The following is a 14,583-nucleotide window of genomic DNA, read 5'->3' as shown; positions in this document are numbered from 1 at the left end:
ATGAGTGGACAAAACAAAGCAAAGAGACCACTAGAGAGTTGATATCTAAGATATATGGAGGAATAATAAGACAGTACCTAGCTACCCTTAATGATTTCCAGTCCCCTGGCCCAGATTAACTACGGTCTCAGATACTGAAAAATTGCAGATTGATGGGATGCTAATCAGTGACCTTTGAAAGTCTAGACAACGGGTGATGTAGTGCAGGATTTGAAGAGGCTAGATGCTATTCCAATTTCCAGAAAAGAGAAGACAATGAAGTCTGAAAAATGAAGGCCAGTGAGCTCAACTCTGATTTCTGGGGAAAAATTCTAGAATGTGTCATTAAAGGGATGGTTAAATGAAAACCCAGGGAAGGAAGTGATGGGGAAGAATTCATGGCCAAGCAAGAGATAGAGAAGATTACAAAAGGTACAATGAACAATTTTGACTACATAAAATATAAACGTTTTTTGCAAAAACAAAATCAATGAATGTAAAATTAGAAGGGAAACAATTAACTGGGACAAGATCTTTGCAGGAAGTTTCTCTGATAAAGGTCTTATATGCAAGCTATGTAAAGAGTTGATTCAAATTTGTATTAATAGCCATTCCCCAACAGCTTAAAGAATAGGAACAAGCAGTTTTCAAATGATGAAATCCAAGCTCTCAGCAACCAGTGTGAAAACATGCTCCACTACATTTACAATGAGAGAAACTCAAATTAAAGCACTTTGAGGTTTTACCTCATATCCATTAGGTTGGCAAAGATAGTAAAAACAGGAACATGACAAATGTTACAGGGGTGGGGAGGGAAGGGGAGTGTGGGAAAACAGGTAGAGAAAATGATGGCATAAAAATGAAAAAAGGGATAGATTGAGAGAAACCTGGAAAGACTTGCATGAACTGATACAGAGTGAAGCGAGCAGAAGCAGGAGAACAATTTATACAATGACAATAATCCTATAAAGAAAAAACAGCCTCAAAAGACTTAAGGACTCTGATCAATGTAATGACCCAACTAGAAGACCAAGGATGAGGCATTTTACCCATCTCCTGACAGAGAAGTAATAGACTCAAGATGCAGAACCTGACATAAATATTTTTTGGACATTGCCAATGAGGGAATTTTGTTTTGCCTGACTATGTATATTTGTTATAAGGCTTTTCTTTTTCTGTTTTTTCCCCATTGGAAAAGGGAAATAGGAGAAAGGGGAAAAAAGAATGTTAATTCAAAATAAAATAAAAGTTACTAATACAGGGCCTTTTAATATCCTTTTGCCATTTAATGCCATAATGGTTTAGGTTGTTTTTAATAATTTGAATAATTTTTAAATAGAGATTTTTAAAAATTAAATTTTATCAAAGTTGGTCAATTAAAAAATTAAATAGAAGAATGAAGACTGAGAATAGGTCCTCAACTTTAGCAATCTTATTGGTAACCTTGGAAAGGTTAAGAAGGTCAAAGGTAAGGGATTAATAAATGAATGAGAGGAAAGAAAACAGAGACAATAGACATGGAAAACTTTTTCTAGGGTTTGATGATGAAGTGACAGAGACAGCTCCCCATCTACTATGTTGTGCTACCTATCCTTGGCTATGAAAGGGAGGGAAAAAACCAGGATGGTAGTTTGAAGGAATGACCGGGTCAAGTAAGTTTTTTTAATACAGAGGAAATGTAGGCAGGTTTATAGGTAGCAGGGAAGAAACCAGTAGATTGTACATTGAGGAAAAAGGGGGCAAATTAGAGGCTGAGTAGCTAGAGAAGAGAAGCTAATGAAATCTTAATCTGCATTGTGTTTAGAACTACAGAGGTGCTAATCTCTAGCTAATGATTACCTGTTCAAACCTCATCTGTTTTTATCACATTCAGTTGTGGGGGTCACATTTTCAAAAGGATAGTTGGATGGCATCTAGAGAAGGACAATCAAGAGGAGATAGGGTGTCCGGATCATGCCATATAATTACTGATTTGAGGGAACCGGGAATATTTAGCCCAGAGAAGAGAAAACTTAAGGTGGACAAGAGAGCTGTCCTCAAGAGTCTGAAGGGCTGTCATGTGAAAGAGGAATTAGAGTGGGTCTGTTTGACTGAGGAGGGCAAAACTAAGAGGTAGGTTGAAGCTAGAGAAAGGCAGATTTCAGATCCATAAAGGAAACACTCTCTAGTAATTAGAGCTATCTAACACTATAGAATGGGCTCCTTAGGAAGAAGAGCTGATATTTTCATAGCTTCCTTTCCTCTACCATGTAAGGTAAGGAGTAGAAGTGTTATCAACCCTGTTTTACAGATGGGGAAACTGGGTTAAGGTTCTTGTCTCAGAATCACACAACTAGTAAGAATCAGAGCTGTGATTCAAATCCAGTTTGACCCTATCTCAAAGAACAGCACTCTAGTTACTGTTAACACCCTGATTTTTTCTATTTCTGTGTGTTTTCAGACCATGGTTAGATTACTGCCTTCAGGGGTCATAACAAAATGGATTCCTGCTCAGAGAGTTCTGACTTTGTTGATCACCAAAGTCCTTCCAAATCTGAAGTCCTGTGATGCTATAAGCCAAGCTCACTAACAGAACCATCACATATGGTGACAGTAGCTGACCCACTGGGATCCCTCAAAGGCTGCTCCCCTCCCCTGTTTTGGAGACCTGGTCTCTCTATCCAATACAGGGAACATTTATGAAGCACCTATGATATGCCAGGCACTTTGCTAAGCACTGTCATACAATAAATAAAAAGAAAGACATTCCTACTCTCAACAAGCTTATGTTCTAAAGGGGGAGACAACACACAAAAGGATGCAAGAAGCGGGGGTGGAGGAGGGGATACCACGGGGTACCCAGCATAGAAGCATTTTGTTCCATGGGGTTGAAATTAGGCAGGGCAGAGGAGTCAAAGTAGAGTGAGCTGAGAGTCCCTATAAAGGAAGGTATTGGGAGGAGTTTAGTACTGCAAACTAAGGGGAAAGGTGGCTGAAGGAAATGGTTATCAGTTAGCAACAAGGTAATGAGTTTAGAACTGATGAGCTTGTCCTGGGAGGGGCATCTTGTTCCTAGGAGATGAAACCAGACCGGGCAGCAAATGTTTACATTAATTAGTGAATTTAAATTTATAGAGTGACTCAGGTTGGATATACAGTGGCTAGTCACGGGCTTCACTCCACTGCTGATAGGCACAGAATCTTTGACCTTCTCTGTGTCTGACCCTGGTGAGCTCACCCCTCCTTAGGTAACCTAGTGGACCCACTCCCAGGTGCTCGTCATTTTTTTGCCAGACTTAGTGTGGATAATCAATCAGCTTTAGCTCTACTGCAGCTCAGAACATCCAAACTCAATCCAGTAGTCTCAGAGGTCTTCTAGGTAGCAAATGTTATAGGTATATGCCACCAAACTCTCTTTTCCACTTGTAATTTTCATGGAAACTTTCCATTGCCAATAGCAATCTGGACTTATTTGAGGACTGTGTGTAGCTGAGAATTACTTAGTCAAGCAAAATATATTATGATATTGTGACAAATTCAATTTCTAAAACTTGGATGTTTCCCCAACTTTAGGAATGGTGTTATGCTGGTAGGAATTGTTTACTGGCTCATTAGAGGAAAGGTTTCTGGGAAACAGGACAAAATACTCATTCATTCATCATTCTTTCTTTTTCCCTCTCATTTCAGATGAATGGCTATGATCTCCATTCATGGGAATATCCAGCTTGTTACAAAAGCAACCTTTATTACAATTCACTTTAGCATTCAAATGTTAGCAACTCTGCACAAAACAAAAGGAATGGTTATCATAAATGTGATTAAATCAGGGGCGGGCGGGTACCAAGTTGCTATGAAGCCAGCATCAAAAAAAAATCTCTTTTTGACATGAAATGGAAACTCGTCTGTGATAAATAAGGATCCTATGGCCTTTCATTGTAAAAGGAAACACGGTAGTAATCCCAGTGTCCTGGACACTTGCCAATGTGGACACCTCAATTACAGTTTATTTACCTACGTTTCCCTTCACTTTCAATGGCAGATGGGATTCTTCTATTGTTGCGTAGACTATTCATGGTACTCCATATTGACTAAGTTTCTCACTCCAGGGGCTCAAAATACTGACCATGTAACATTTTCTCATTAAAATTCTCATGAGACAAGTGGGAAAATGGAAGTGCTTAGCGACAGGAAAGAAAGCTAATTCACAAAATATTGTTCAACAGGTCAGTCATGAATGGAACCCAGGCCTCTTGTTTCAATACCCTACAGACCTATATGACCATGCTCTCCCATCCCCCTTCATGAGCCCCCAATTCCTGGTTTCCCCTCCTAGTCACTCCTTCTTTAGCGTTTGTTATAGCTGACTTGTTTCATTTCACAGGCTGCTTAACAGAGTTTAAGCATTCCTCAGGAGAAAAATGCTAAATAAAAGTTTCCAGCATTAGTTGTTTACAGCATAATATGTCACTTTGGAGAATCTTGGTTTTCTGCACAACGTGTATCTTGTCATGTGTGTTTGACCGTGTCTTCAGCTCCCAGGCATCCATCTCCTATAATGGCCTAGTCAAGGCTTTTAACAATAAATCACTAGTGAGGTGATTTATTGAATCCCAGAGTAAAAAGCAAAGAATGTAATGCAACCAACCCAGAGAGAAGCGATAGATAAAGAGCCTGTCGGTGGGGGAAATGAGATAGAAACCAAACAGTCAGGTGTAAATATATATATATTTTAATTTCTCATGCACCATTTAGCATATGGCCAGCTGACCAGGTGAAACACCTGAGTCTCCCAGCGTACTTTGCCTATGGTCATAGCTCCTCTCTTTGTTTTGCTTTCTATGCCAAATAAAAGCTCTCTAGTTCTTGGCCTCAGGAAGGAAGGGAAACTGTTTCTATACTCAACCTGTTGTGAACTGGAAGGGTTAGGTAGAAAGATTTGTAACCAAAAGACTCAAAAGATCCTGGTTCTGAGCCCTATGGTGCCACTTATCCTCTTTGAGACCTCAAGCAAATTACTTTACCCCTTAGGCTTCAGTTTCTTTAATTGAGATGGTAGGGCTAGGAGATCTCTAAGATATCTTCTCTCTCTAACATTTTTGTGATTGGGGTCTATTTTAAGGCTCTTGGCTATGATGGGAATCCTTTCATTAATCATTAATTCCATTTTGTATATTGAACTTTCTGCTATTCTGGTACCTGTAAGGTGATAGCCTCCAAAGGCCAGTGGAGGATAGGAAGAAGAGGATTTTATAGGTGGGGTTATAAATCCATAACCAGCAGAAACCTCTTAGCCTTTTATGCAGAAGGATCATGCCAGCTCTGAGTGGGATGACTACTAACAGATATAATATGCAACCCACAGAGGAGACCTTTGTTTAGGGAATATGGCATTTACCTTGAAGGGTTGTAATTTCACGGATGGCTTCTTTCTGACCTGGTAACCCCAGAGATTAAAGTGTCAGGGATTTGATTTAGGTAGAATTACAGCCCCTCCTCTTTTTTTCCCTTATTACAGTCAATACGGTTACTAAGATGCAACAAATGTGATAGTTCTATTTTGGTGTGATTTCCTGATGAGGTTAAGGTTTATAACAGTGTCATTTCCATATAGTCTTCTCAGAACTGAGGAGACTACATCATTGCCAGTGAAGCATGGGAAGGAAGAACTCGGGAAAAGTTGGAGTTCAACATGACCATTAACATACTTTTTACACATACTGGATATGAATCAAAAAACCTAGATCATGTTTTGCCACTTAAAAATGTGACCTTTGAGGGTTGTTTTATAACAAAAAAGCAATGTTTTTATTTTATAACAATAACACACAGATGCATGAGTGTAGTATATATTTTTGTGTGTTGCCAACCAAAGAAAGTATTGTCAACATTTAGCTATAACGTATGTGCACATTTATGTATATATAAAAGAAGAGCCTGGCCTTGTTCATAGAGTTCTGGGCTTAAAGTCAAGAAGACCTAAGCTAAAATACTGCCTCTCTCATTTACTATCTGTATAATCCTGGACAAATCACATCAACTCCATGTGTTGTAGGCAATTTGCTAGGATTATATGCTAAGTCATAGGTTGTGATCTGCATCAGGGAAGGGAGTTCCCACAACTGGAGTTCCCCATCCAAAGAATATCAGATCCAGTAGTCATGCATTATTTACAAATGTGTATATTTACACTTTTAATGTCAGTATTTGCAATGTTAATTAGGAGTGGGGTTTAAGCATTGCCACTAGATGGCAGAACAAAAATCAAGTTTCATGCCAGGGTGACTTGTACCAATAAGAATTTTTGAGCTTGAAGGAATTATGTGGTCTTAAAGTTGTAAGGGAACTCAGAGAGAACCCCTGCCCAAAGCATAAATTCCCTGAGCAAGATCCTCCATAATGGACATTAAACCCCTGCCCGAAGCCTTTCATTGTCGGAGAACTATCATCCAACAAGACCCATTTCACTTTTTGGAAAATCCTAATTACTGTAGTGAGTCCAAATAGCTTCCACCTATTGATCTTGGTTCTTATTCTGTACCCTCCTTTCACACATCGAACCTTCCACTATTTGGAGGAATGGTTATAGCCCACCCTAAAATCTCCTCTCTAGAATAAATGCCCCTAGATTAAAAAATAATGCCTGATTTTCGTATGGCATGGTTCATGTCTGCTCATCATCTTACTTTGTCCTCTGGACATGTATAAATTTGTCAGTGTCACCACTAAATTTACCGAACTTGGATTTAATACTCCAGGTATGATCTGACGAGGGCAATGTATGGTGGAACCAATGGGTGAATGTTCAACAACTGGCTCTCCGGGGAGTGGGGAGGGGAGAGAATATACCCACAATACACTTTTAAGTTTAATCTGTGTCATTAACATTTTCTCCATCACTTTCCTAAGTCTATAACAATCAACAACAAAACAAAATCACCCTTTATCTGTAGCATTTGCTGATTTCCAAGGTATAAATGCACTCACTAAAAATTTAAAAATCTCTCCTGAGCTGGTCTGAGCTGACTCCAGCACATGCCTCAGTATAATTATTACTTCCTTCATTTTGGATGCTACCCTCAGGTGAGTTAGACAGACTACTTTAGCCTTTTTTTTTGAGGGGGTTGCCACAACATAGTCTTGACTCATATTGAGTCCAATAAAACTCCAAGGTGCTTTCACATGATTTATATTAATGCCACTTTCTCCCATCACCATCCTAAGCTTGTGCTGTTGAATTTTAAAAATAGATATATTGCATAAATATTTTTGTTTTTACATCACCTTTATTTCTGAATATATCCCTCTTCCTTCCTCTACTTAGCAAGTCCCTTGTTCTTTAATTTTAAATAAGTTTACTTATTTGTTTTTATAGAAATTTTTAATCTGTCCCTCCAACTGCCCCTCTCCCAATTGAGCAAAAAAAAAATTGTGAAAAATCATAGTACAGCAAAATAGATTCCTACATTGTCTATGCCCCCCGTCTCTGTCTGTCTGTCTGTCTGTCTGTCTGTCTGTCTCTCTCTCTCTCTCTCTCTCTCTTTCTCTCTCTCCATTCTAAATTCACTGTGTCTCTGGCCAGAAGTGAACTGTGTGTTTCATTGTCAATCTTTTGGACCCATAGTTTACCATTTCATTGACCAGAATTCTAAAGTCTTTCAAAGTTGTTCTCTATAATGTCATCACTGTATAGATTCTTCTAGTTCTGCTATCTTGCTCTGGTTCATAGATGTCTTCCCATTTTCCTCTGAAACTGTCCATTGTCTAATGGTACAATAATACCCTGTTACATTCTTGTACCATAATTTGTTTAGCCATTCTGCAATAGGAGGACAATCCTTTAGTTCCCAAGTTTTGGGCTGCTATGAAAAGAACTATTGTAAATTTTTTTGACATATAGGCTATTTTCTTCTTTCTTCAATCACTTTGGACTATAGACCTAGTAGTGTTATAGATGTGTCAAAGGCTAGGCATAGTTTAGTAATTTGGCGGTAGAGTTCCAAATTCAAGCCATTCCTTGTAACAAATAATAAAAAAAGAGGACAAAATCAGTTGAGTAAAACCAATGCATCAACTACATTTGACAGTGTATATGGTATTCTACACCCATAGTCCCTTACCTCTGCAAATAAGGGGAAAAGGTACATTTTTTTCTCAAATCATCTTCAGGGCTAAGCTTCATCATAATTGCAGAGCATTCATTTTGCTTTTCTGCTGTTGTTATTTTAATTTATGTTGTTATAATTAGTCAGCAACAAGCATTTATTAAGCCTACTATATGCCAGGCCTTATACTGAAGAATCAACATGTATATTGTTTTCCCGATTCCGCTTACTTCCATCTGCATCAGTTCTTATAAGTCTTCCCATATTTTTCTGAATATTTAATATTGACTATTTCTTGCAGTACAGCAATATTCCATTGCTTTCTTATAACACAATTTATTTCCTCAGTCAATGAATATCTGCTTTGTTTCTAGCTCTTTGCTACCACCAAAAAAATCCTACTAAAATGTTTTGGTGAATATGGGATTTTTCTGTCTTTGGTTTCCTTAGAGCATATACCTATCAGTGGAATCTCTGCATCAAATTATATGGATATTTAAAATAGTATTTTATATTTTCCAATTATAGGTAAAGACAACTTTAACATCATTTAAAAAAATTGAGTTGCAAATATGAAAAAAATGCTCTAAGCATATGGATATTTAGATTACTTTTTTTTAAAAAAAGAATAATTGCAAATTGTTTTATAGAAGGTTTGCAACAATTCACAGGTCTATCAATAGGATCTTTTATCATTTTTTCCTGTGTGCTGCTTATTAACTCATGATAAACAATGGAGTAGTTTGATTTGCAATTCTCTTAATATTAATGATTTGGAGCAATATTTCATGTGATTGCTAATAACACCTAGGCAACTGAATTTTTGAACCCAAGGGTAAGACTTTATATTTATCACTATTAAATGCCATCTCATTAGATGTAGCCTATTGTTTTGGCCTGTTGAGATTTTAGACCCCAGTCCTTCAACGTGCTAGTTATCCTAGCTTTATGTCATCTGCAAAACTGATAGGCATACTATATCCTCACTGAAGCTGCTGATTTTTTTAAATGTTGAATAGAAGAGGGAAAAGGACAGAGGCCTGAAGAAGTCCCTCTAGGTTTACAGTGATCCAACAATCATCATTTTGGGGCAGTTACAAAGTATTGCTGAATCCTAGACATTTGATATTGCTCATTACAATAGCCTTTAAGACTTAAAAAAAGGAAATTAGATTGTCCTGACATGATTTCTTCCTAATGAAACCATGCATAGAATGCCATATCTGGAGTCAGGAAGACTTGAGTTCAAATCTGCCCTCAAATACTTAGTAGCTGTGTGACTCTGGACAAGTCACTTGACTTTTGTCTGTGTCACTTTCTTCAACTGTAAAAGGAGAGTAATAGCAGCACCTCCTTCCCAGCGTTCTTGTGAGGACCAAATGAAATATTTGCAAAATGTTTTGCTAATCTCGAAGTGCTGTATAAATGCTAGATGTTATTTCTAATTGCTCAAAAACTGCACTTCTGAAAGAAATGTGCGTATTTAACATAAGGAAGGGAAGATTCAGGGGGGAGGATATAGTTGTTCAGAGCAGTCTAGTGGGAAAAGAATTAAAACTTGTTCTCTTTGGCTTTGTGGATGGAGAGCTGGGTTCAGATTCTGCTTCTGATTCACTCTGGCTGTGTAACTCTGGGCTAGGCTAGTAAGTGTTTGAGATAGAATTTTATTTTAGGCCTTCCTGACTTTGAGTCTAACACCCTATCTACTATAGATGCTTAGTCATTGCTCATGCCTCTGGTTTGGATTCTTCTTTCTTTCCTTAGAGTCTTTTTCTTCTTTGTTTTCCTCTCAGGTCTCCCACTTTCCATTCCCTCACCCCTCCACACAAACCATTGTCCTGGGAAACACTTCATCCTCTCTGATATTCTGGAAAGCAAAGACCTGATCCTTCAACTTTTTGACATTTTTTAAAAGGGGATAAATTTGCATCTAGTGGAAACGTACTTTTTACTTGCTTGTGGAAGAAACACAAATGTTTGGGAGTTGTTAGCCTAGAGGCATATAAGAGCCGAAGCCATGAAATTTTATGAATAGTTCTGCCAATTTCCTAGTCACTGGGGCTACAATCTACTCTTCCATCCTGCGATCACTTGGATAATTCACCCAAGGTCTCTAGGCCTCAGTTTATTCATTTGTAAATTGAGATTATACAAGAAGATTTCTGAAGTGACTTCCAGCTGTAGATCTGTCATTCTATAAGTCATCATTGACTTTTTTCCCCAATTCATTTATTGAATCATTATTTTCTCCAAGTTCTGTTAGTTTTCTCCTTCAATATCTTTTTGCATCCACCCCATCCTTTCTCTTCATATCACCAGCAAATTAAGTCTCCAATTATCTCTTATCAAGACTATTACTATTAGTCTCCTAACTGAACTTCTCGAAATCAGTCTCTACCTTTTCTAATCCATCATTCACGGAGAATTTAGAATATACCGTACTGCTGTACTAGCCATAACAAATTTCTTCCTTTTGGTTTTCCTTGGATCAGGGAGAAAGGGTAGGAATGGAGTTAAATTCTATTGCAAGTCCATGGGTCCACCTAGTGTAGCCCTGCCCATATGGTGGGCAGTTGGGAAGGGAGCATCGAAATAGAAAATTAGTGCTTAGGGATTATCCTTCTCTGCTTTAGAGCTCTTGATATCTTAGACCAGCTGAAATTGCATTACCTCTTGTATAGAATTTCTCTTTTGGAGAAGTTTGATAGGTTTTGAGAGCCAGAGAAAATGTCTAGTCCATCATCTTGGTGGTCAGATGACTTGGTGACCTAGAAATTATGAAGCCAAATAGAGGATTTTGTATTTGATCCTGAAGATAATGGTATGCTATTGGTATTTATGGGGGTGGGTAGGTGACTGGTCAGAATTGAGCTCTAGGAACATCACTTTAATAGCTGAGTGGAGGGTGGTTCTTGCATCATCAGTGTGGCTACTCTCCTCACTGATGCTGATCACAAGTCTTCCATACCATTGTAGCTCATGACTCTTCTGCATGAACGTTCATAAATTCTTTATAGGGGGTTTATATAATACATTGGAGTTTCTCCTTTTACTCTCATGACATTGAATTGATATCATTAGGGCATGATATCTATTTAATTTTTTGTCCCTTGCTCTAGTTATATGGTCAGGGATGATGGAATCAATCAGAAGACTATAAAGGCAGATATCAAGGGACAAATCCCTGAGATGCCCTCAGTCAAACAAATGACCAAATGTAGGATCATAACATCTTAGAGATCTTAGAAATCATCAGTTTTTTCAAGTGTAAAATGGGAAAATTAGTACTTATAGTATTTACTTTATAGAGTTTGTTGAGAGGAAAAATTGTAAAGTGATATTTAAATGTGACCTATAGTGCTTCTTTCTTCTTTATAAGTCTATCCTATATACAAGTCCAATTCTTTTATTTTATGGATGAGAAAAAATGAGACTTAGGAAAACTTGTTTAAGAAAACATAGCATGTACTGGCACTAGAATCCAAGTCCTTTAATTCCAAAGCTTGTATTCTTTTCATTGAACTGCGTTCTCTTCTTCACACATGGAATGGGGAGTGTCTGTGTTCTGCTTTGCTTTTCAAAGGCAAGGACATCTCTGCAAATTATGTTTGCTCATAGAATCTATCTTGTGTATATTGTAAGGGAAAAGAAGTCTTCCTCACCCAAAGACAGCATACTGGTAAGGAAATACTTCTGTTGTGCGGACACATCATAAGTAAGCAGTTTCATACTGAAGTTTCAATGAACCAGGATCCCATGTACTTTTCATTGACACATAGTCAAGTCAGTTTTCTAGGCCTCAGTTTCCCTATCTACAAAATGAGAGAACACAGAATCACAGCATTTCAGATGGAAGGGACCTCAGTTGCCATCTAGTCCAATCCATATGAGATATATGACAAGCAGTATAGCAGAAAGAGGACTGGATTTGGAGTTAGGATACTGTGGTGATAATGTGATTGAAGATCTTTCCCACCCATTCAGTAGGCCTCAGGTGGGGCCAGTTAAGAGAGGCAGTTCCATACTTCTGTGATGCCAATCAGTGATTAAAGATCTTTCCCACATTCTTTTGCTGTTTGGCATGAAGCCCTTGGGCCCTAAAAAGAACCTATAGACCCAGAAGGTAGCCATTGGGAACTGAGAATTCAGAAGTCAGAATAGAAGCCAAACTTCAGAATTCAGCCCAAAGAAAAGGAGTAAGAACTCCGAGTCCACAGAGCTTCACGAAACCAGAGCCGCAGACCAGAGGACTGAGAGGGGAGAGGACAAGGCAAGCAGACAGTTAGGATTCATGAGTGATTGTTTATGGGAAGACCCTAGCACAGGGGGAAGGTTACAGGATGACTTTGCTCTTTGCTGTAATACTATGTTTTAATCTCCTTGTTGCTACATTGAGGGGGACTTACTGGTTTTGGAATACAATTACTGCTATATCGAATTGGAATTATTGGTTCTGGGATTTGATTCTTTGGTGCCTAAATAAATGTTATACTCCCTCCGCCTTCTACCTAGAGAGCTTTTCTTACTTTGCGATTCTGAACCATGCAGTCATGTTCATGGTCATCCTCGAGGTCATGAATCTTGCCTTAATGATACAGATACTTAGGTCCAAATCATTTAGCTGCTCTGAAGGTCAGTTTCCTTATTTGTAAAATGAGAAAGTTATTCCAGGTGAGTTCTTGGATATTTTCCAGCTCTAAACACCATGAATATGTCTTAAGCTCCTTTAATAATTCACCAGCCACCTATGCCTAAACTAATCTTGAATTCTAATAAAGAACTATGAAACTTCCTCCAAACATATTCTGAAAATATTACGTAAATACTTGAATGAATCAGTGAGCTTATCACTATAGGTATTTCTTCCAGTGATACAGATCAAATCTTATGCCTTCTCATCTCATACGCCTCATGTCCACTTCCTCTCATGAGAGAATCCTCTCTCTCTCTCTGTCTCTCTGTCTCTCTGTCTCTCTCTCTCTCTCTCTGTCTCTCTCTCTCTCTGTCTCTCTCTCTCTCTCTGTCTCTCTGTCTGTCTCTGTTTCTCTCTCTGTCTCTCTCTTTCCTCTCTCTCTTCTCTCTCTCCTTCCCTCCCTAGCTGGGAAGTTAGGTAGTACAATGCATGATGGGCAGATTCTGGAATCAGGAAAGCCTGACTTCAAATATAGCCTCACACATTTATTGTGTGACCCTGGGTAAGTCACAACCTCTTTCTGAGGACAGAGGTTATGGGAATAACAGGAGCATTAGAGACCAGAATAGTACCTATCTCCCAGCGTTGTTGTCAGGATCAAGTGAGATGATATTTGTAAAGTGCCTAGCACAGAATAGACACAATAAATGGTTCTTCCCTTCCCTTCCTTGAATTCTTTTGATATAAAGGATCAAGCAAGGTTTCTATGGATTATCCCTTAAATCAATTATCCATAACTCTTGCTATGTGATCAGCTCATCTCTTTTGAGCATCCATTGATCGGATGATATCCTCGGAAAATATTATCATATTTTAAGTCAACATATTTATGGAGTGCTTACTACTTATAGTAGATAATTCTAGACATTAACTGTATTGGGGATCTGATTTCAGATGGTACAGTGACATTTGTAAATCTATCAGCAGGAAAACTTCAAACCTTTGGAAACCATGCTTCATGGATCATTGACTTCTTGTAAGTTCTACTATGTTCTGCTGTATTAGAATAGCAGCGAAGGCTTACCAGCCAGCCAGCTTTATCTACTGGCCATGTTGTCATGCTTTGTATTTGCTAATCACAGGCATCTGGTTTTAGGACAAAAACAAGTCGCCATAATCCTTCTACTCACAACATGAATAACCCCCTTCCTCCCCAATTAATTAAGATGCTGAACAGTTCTCTAAGAAGTTAATTAAGGTCTTTCTCCTTCCTCTCCCATTCACCCCTTCCAAGCACAACTCACATTGCATGTCTACCTCACTTTACATAATAGATTTGTTCCTGAAAAAAAAAAGTTTGTCAATTGCACTTTTGAAACTTAAACATTGTAGAGGAACCTTATTAAAAGGGACACCTCAGTGAATTCTTTAGCAAAGGAAAATAATTTTTATTAATACAAATAGCAACCTAGAATTCATCTAGGTAGACTGTGTTACATTAGCTTAATAATGGGGCTCACCTGCAATTGATAAAATGATGGGATATACAAGTCCCATCCTGAACTGATAAAGTCCAGAGTTTTCTGAATATCAGCTAGTGATTTTCAAAAATACACACAAATCCCTTTGGGATTGAGATGGCTATTGGTTTTTATAAATACTTGTCTCCCCTTACTCTCACCCCCACCAGACTGGCAGGTCAGATCACCCATAGGGGCTAGTATGGAACACTGGAAAGAAGGTGAATAATGGGCACTCAGTACATAGAAGCATAGATCTGGAGCTGAAAGAGACCTCAGAGGCCATTGAGTCCAACCCTTTTATTTTATGGATAGGGAAATGAAGGCCCAGACAGGTGAAGGGACTTGTCACATAGGTAGTAAGTGGTGT

The sequence above is a fragment of the Trichosurus vulpecula genome, chromosome 7, assembly GCF_011100635.1.
Source record: "Trichosurus vulpecula isolate mTriVul1 chromosome 7, mTriVul1.pri, whole genome shotgun sequence".
Taxonomy (NCBI): domain Eukaryota; kingdom Metazoa; phylum Chordata; class Mammalia; order Diprotodontia; family Phalangeridae; genus Trichosurus; species Trichosurus vulpecula.
Note: the sequence above shows the minus strand (reverse complement) of the source record.